Genomic DNA, 6,596 nt, shown 5'->3' with positions numbered 1-6,596 from the left:
AGAAGCCATCAAGATACGCCTTGCATCTCGATCGACTTGAAGGCTACGATGCGTTGGCACAACTTCGAAATGCCAGGCTTGTCAACATGCGTGCATCGAGATGGGATGAATAAACGCGTCGATGAGAAAAATCCCTTTAAGCAAGGAAGTTTGTTTATCAATCACGGTCACGATCGTTGCGGCCAGCTCCCTCGCTAAGAGTCTCGGCCCAAGCAAGAACGCGACCGCGGCAAGGCGCTTGTTGTGGCAGAATTGTTGACGAAAGAATGTGCACATCTTCATCTCGGCAGCGTCTGACCTTGATCAATGCGCACAAAAACAATCAGCCACTTCGTGTCCAATCCCCCAAGCCACCAAGGGTTCAAGACCAGCTAAGCGTTGCCTTCAACGTCACTTCCGAACCCCGTTGTCAATCATTATCTGGCAGGTCTCATGCGGCCGCCGTGGCTGCCGTGGAACGGGACGGGAGGCATGCACAAGAAGATCCCTATTAGGGGGAGGCGTCGGACCGTCGTTATTGGGACAACCAAGATGCACAACATCAGGGCGGCTCCCTTGGGCGCTTGCACGCGGGATGACGCACCCACGGGTCGATCTGGGGTGGCCGCAGTGAGCGCGGCCACTCCCTGTTGAATGTACGAACATGAAACAACTGTCTTGATCCATCAGAGACACGATTGAGAAGCTGGAAACTTGGAAAAAGTTGGTGTTATTGCTAAGCTTGGTGCTGGTGAAGCAAGCCCCTATGCACCGGGAAGAGTGACAGAGCGCATGCTGTCTCCCTTGGTCGCCTCACATCGCGCTACACGCGAAGGCGCATTCCAGGTACAGGCTGACGCTCAAGTTTAACATCATGCATGTAAAGCAAGTCTCAATCGATATCGACTAGTAGCGTGGGAATACCAAAATTTGGGTCATAAAACGTTCTTCGGCATATAAGCTGAGTGCTCACATATTCAATGCGCAAGACAGCGGTGCCTGCCCTGCATCCTCTGGCCATCGGAAGCCACTGCTTGGATCTGACGACGTCAATGGATGGATGAGGTCCCATCACGATCGAGGTGCTGTCGTTCTGAACGAACTACTGGTGAAATGCAACGGTTTCCTTGTCGCACGCATCAACTTCAGCCTCTGCTGAACGAAGCTGTCAAGCAAGCCACCGGCCCTAGTGCGGGAAGGGGTGGCTGTTCCGTTTCAAAACGTCTTCGTGTTCTCATCGGTCGATCAAGTCGCACCATGAATCCAAGAGCGAGATGAGGAAGGGAAAAAAATGCGCGGATAGAAACATTCGCATAGGTCACTCAAGGGCCAGTGGCGGAGATGTCACAGAAAGATTCAGGAGGCCCAGCGTCTCAAGACGGGAGTTGGTACCGCGGTCGAGGAAAACCAAAAAGAAGCCTTGTCGATCGGGATCGACGGGGCATTGCCATGCCGTCACTTCGTTCCCACCACGCCCCCATAGTATGAGCCCGGCAGGATGGTCCTGATGGGGGTCCGCGGGCCACTTTGTCGACTTTTCTGATGGGAACGAGAGCACGACATTTTGGACTCGATGAATTCCAAAGGGCTGAATGACTGCGCGAGGTGTGCAGGGGCGGCGGGTGCGCGGAGAGCGTTTCTGGGAACGAGCTAGTTTTCGGCCTGGCAGCTTCTCGTACGGGCGCCCGCGGAACGAATATCCGTGTCTTTTGGTAATAATAGTAAGAAAGTAACCCTGTCTGTCATCATGTAGCTTCTGATAGAGTCATCAGTTAGTCTGGTCGAGTCACCGAATAGCCTGACTGTATTCCTGGGATCGAAAGCCCCCCGTTGATACGGGATGCCGTTGGCTGAAGCGAATGGAAGTTCTTTGTGGCGCAGAAACGCCTTCGGTGAGACCAACACGCCGATAACGCTTACGATTCGTTTGCGTGGATTGCTGACGCAAGGCTGTACTCTGGCCCGTATCATGGTAGCGTGGTGTGTGCCGCGCAGCCTTGGGAGAGAAAGCCGAACTATCTTCTATTCCTGGGCATCATCAAGAGACGATGCGTGGAGGGAGTGAACCGTGGGCAGGTGAGTCGGTCTCCGCTGGAGAAGTCTCAACTCGAAACTACGGATATAGTACGTCAAAGACTTTTTCGGTCCGGCGCCGTTTTAGAGATGATTTCGCGTCTTATTCTTCCCTTGCAACGCCCTTCCGGTTCACTGGGAATATACACAATCCGAGTCTGAGCATCACCAAGTGGGACTTCTTGGCAAAGGCCATCAGAAAGTCTCCCGACAGCCGGAGCGGCGATGGGGGGGGGGGGGAGGGGGGAGGAAATGGCTAGATATGGAAAGGGAGGTTGAAAAATAATCTGATGATTGGGGGAGGAGGAATGCTGAGCTGAAGAAAGAGGGTGTGCGCGATGAGACGGTCTGGTGGACTTGGCTCAGGCGGTAAACCTCCAATAGATGATTGCGAATTGCTTCTTGGGCTTTCTTGGAGACTTGGACACCACCACCACCATTAGACCGGTTCTTCCAAAGAACAGCAAAATTACGAGATCGTGATGTGAATGAAGGGCGAGACCACTCCCTGAATCTCTCGAGGGGGAGCTGTTCTCGCTCTCAACGACGCGACTGGGAGATCGAGATGGAAGTTGGTGCTGTGACCTCCTCGGGATGCCTCCGGACCTAGTAGTCCCCCCAACCTATCGAAATCTATTGAACAGGTTCTTGGGAGGTGCATCACGATGGGAGGATGAGGGGAAAGACATCAGCTGAGCAAGCTGCGAACTTGCTAGGATGATGGACCCCCCCCCCCGTTGGTGGGTTGTGGACTTTGTGGTTCGGAGCTAACCAAGATTCTTGCCAGGGATGGTAATGAGGAAGTGCACCCTTTTTCCTGGGGGAAGAAGCTGCTTGATCAGCTGGAAGTGAGGGGTCAAGACCGGATGGCGTCGGATGCTGTAGGTAGTGTAGCCCGGTGGGCGTGGGGAAACCCTACCGAAGGCCGAACGGTGTTTGGAAACAAGAGAGTCCCGACGGAACCGGATTGCCAACAATAGTAGGTCAGGATGAAGGAGCAGGGCAGGTGAAACAGGTGAGCTGTCAGTCGGCATGTGAGATTCATTGCGGGTGAAGACCATTGCATGCGGGATATGCGATGACAGTTGGCAGCGGCGGTTGCAAGAAACTCAAAGAAATAGAGTGTTTGATGAACCTATCCTGCTGGCCATCTCAGTTCACCCACACATGCGAACGGCGGCTGCTACCGATTCGTCGTCTTGGAAAAAGACCGCATTTCGCTTTTCTGATATCTGACCGCTTCTTTCATCACGCAAAAGAGAAAGAGGGGAAATCTCGTCTGTTCCAATGCTAGTGTGACAAGTTTATCAACGGATCTCTGCACCGTTTGCCTTTAGCTGCAGGAACACGATGAAGATGGCCGACCGTTCGCGGCTTAGTCTCCCAAGCTCCATCTCAGGTACCATCACATCAGACCAGAAGACTTGCATTCGCTTCCGCAGTACAGCGGATGTACTACCAAGAGGAGTGTGTGTGGTGTGTGTGTGTGTGTGTGTGTGTCCATTTTGCCATCCGCCGCGCGCCAATCCTAAAGAGGCTCAGACGGATGCCCATCGCACTTAGAAAAACATCTTGAGGTTCGTCAGCCACTCAGCAGCTGCGGCAGTGGCTTGTCGTTCTTTTCCCTCCTCTCCTCAAGTTCCCAGTGCCTCCCTCCCTTTTCCCACTTCCGTTCACGCTAGGCGGCAGCGTTTCGCAGCGTTTTGCACTCTTTGGGCATGGCTTAGGTGGGATCGTCGACGTTTGGGGGGAAGGGGGGGGGGGTTAGATCAGGATCAGATCAGGCGTGTCCTGCTGAACGGTCACGGTATCGGGTTCGTCAGCAGCGTCTATCTTTCCGAGGCAAGGGAGAAAGATGTGGAAGGTGGGTTAAATGGGTGTTGAAAGGACGGATGATGGTGGTGCCCCTGTCTCGGTCCGACATCGCGTTCTTCTGAATCTCTTCTGAAGGGGGAAGGAAGATCACGGCCGTTGACGAGCATCCGTAACCGCATGGCATAGCATTGGCGATGTGGTAAAGATAGGCAAAAAAGGGTCCCCCGATGCACGATGCGGGATGGAAGCGAGGGCATCACGCAGAAAAGACTCCGCAGAACAAGTTGCAAAAACACATTCCAGGATCAAGCAACTCAAGCACAAATGCGTAACTGGGATTCGAAGCGGTGGGCAAAAAATCAAGGAGTGTTCCAAGGCGATCAGTGGTCATCGCAGGAGCGCCTGCGCTGCTGATCAGCCACACCAGCAACGACCAGGAACCACTTGATCGGTGATCTTCACCGGCCGATTGGCTGTCAATTCGTCTTTGTCGGAATCAGCTTCTCGTTGGCTGACGGGCCCTCTTTCAGGCTTCATCCCACGTCCTTGTCGTGCTTGTATGACTATTTGAGAATGGGGTTATATTTGCAGAGGAGCTGGAGAAGCAACGCCACACATGCACATACACACCCCCACCTCCTCCCCTCCCGTCGGTGTAGGTGTGCGTCCAGGGCCGCCTTCGAGATATCAGAGTTGGATGGCGACGTGTCATTGGCTACGTGGCTGCGTGCCTCGCCGGCAGGGACGGGTCCAAAAATCGGGTGTTCACGACATTGCTGTTGTGGTCGTACGTGCAAAGCGCAAGACATCACCATCCGGGGGGGACCGGCTCAGCGAAACGAGAAGAAAGTAGTTGCTGTGCATCCATCCGGAGAATATACTTACAAAGTACGTACGCAAGCGGGATCACGAAAAAAAAAAAAAAGAAGTGCCCCAGCTCTTTCTTCTCAGGTACCTTACCGTCAGACAGATGCCCCTTGGCCCCGTTCAAAGTTTACAGGTTCACTGGGAGAGACATTATCGCGATCAGCATCGAAGATTGCAATTGCAAGAGATATGAAACACACGGCCTCGCGCCTGTGGAACGTATCTGAAGCCGTAGCGTATCCTTTGGGATCACCTTCTGGCTTCCATTCGATTAGAAAGCTCTGACAAGCCATAGAAGACACGCAAGAGGCAGATCAAGCGGTAGAAGGAGCGTGGAAAAAGATCAGACGGCGTTGACATTGATGAAATTCGTTATGCTTCCCTTACTACGTAGGTAGCGTTCAGACGGAAGAGATGAACGGATGACGTATCGTAACGTCGCCGTCAGCGCCCGTTTGGGAGCGTGCCCTCCGCTGATCTGCCTGAGATCCACGGCCACCTGCTGTAAAAGGTGCCCTTTCGTTGAGTTAGTAATGCTCTTCAGAGTGTGGGACGTGCCCGCCCTTCCGGATACTTTGGTACGTATCGTCATTCATCGTGGCCTCGAGACTGAACTTGGGGAGCCAGAAAGAAGCGAGCAGTTATACCTATCTACGTACTTTCCAGGTTCCTTTCAGGCTTCCAGGGCCGAGAGAAGTCAAGAAGAGAGTTTCTTGACCGGGTGAACCTGGAAAAGCAGCTAGGTACCCAAAGGCTCACAGGAGTCACAGGCTGACCAACACCGCCTTGCTTGCCCCCCCTGTCCCCTGTTCATCTTCCTCAATCAGCTGTCAGCCTGGTTAATTCTCTTCTTCCTTCTCTTTTGTTTCCGTCCCCGTCCCCGGAACTCTCTTTTTGGCCGTGGCCTAAATTTGGTGATTTGCTCCATCGTGTGCTTCGTTTTTCGAGGTGGGCATTTCCAGTGTCTTCCAAATCCACGAAGAAACCACCAAACAACCACAAAAACATTCACCCCGTTTTAGGAACGCTAGTGTCGCCTCGTCTCTCGTCCAGCACAGTTCGGACCTAAGATACACACACATTCGGCATTCTTTCCTTCGTTGCTGTTCCTCCCGGAGAGGAAGAAGGGCCACGCACGACCATCCGCAGCATGACTTCAGACGGCACATCTGACCGCCGACGAGTTGGAATTGGAATGACGACTTCCTTCCTTGTTCTGTCCACTTTCGCTTTCTCTTGGGTGTAGCTAATGTAATGCCTTTTGCGATACGACAATTCGGTAAAGGTCTGAGCAACAAACTAGGGAAGGGAACAGGTAGCGCCGTGCAAGCGCAGCCTTGTCCTTGGGATTCGACTCGCGTCCACGGCGGTGAGCAATAGACATTCACGCCGGCCGGGACGGGCGGCGTCCATTCTCGCGAGATCTCTCGATCTCTTTCTCCCTCTCTCTGGGTAGCATCTCTCTCTCTCTCTCTCTCAAAAACTCTCTCCGTTGTTTCCGTCTCTGCAGCTGGAGTTACCGTGTGTCCGGTCTCTCTGGGCAGCATCAACAATCTTCACACACGCACCTCGGATACGTATACCACCCTCCATTATCCATCGGCGTGGCATGCGCCTGATCCTCTTAGCCTCTTCCTCTCAAGTTGAACCACTCCCACTCACTGAATGCTCCCGTCATCCATCCATCCCAAAATTCCTCGTCGACATGCGGAACCTGCAAGGCACCGTCTCTCCCATTCCTCAAGAACCCTTTCCTCCCCCCACCACCCTAGCAAAAGCTAGTGGCTCAACTCACTAGCGTGAGAGTCTTGCTTCCTCGTTCCTCGTTCCTCGTTCCTCCCACCCCTGCTCCGTTCACGTCT

This window comes from Colletotrichum paranaense, assembly GCF_030867605.1.
Source record: "Colletotrichum paranaense strain IMI 384185 chromosome Unknown Scaffold_8.1, whole genome shotgun sequence".
In the NCBI taxonomy this organism is placed as follows: domain Eukaryota; kingdom Fungi; phylum Ascomycota; class Sordariomycetes; order Glomerellales; family Glomerellaceae; genus Colletotrichum; species Colletotrichum paranaense.
Note: the sequence above shows the minus strand (reverse complement) of the source record.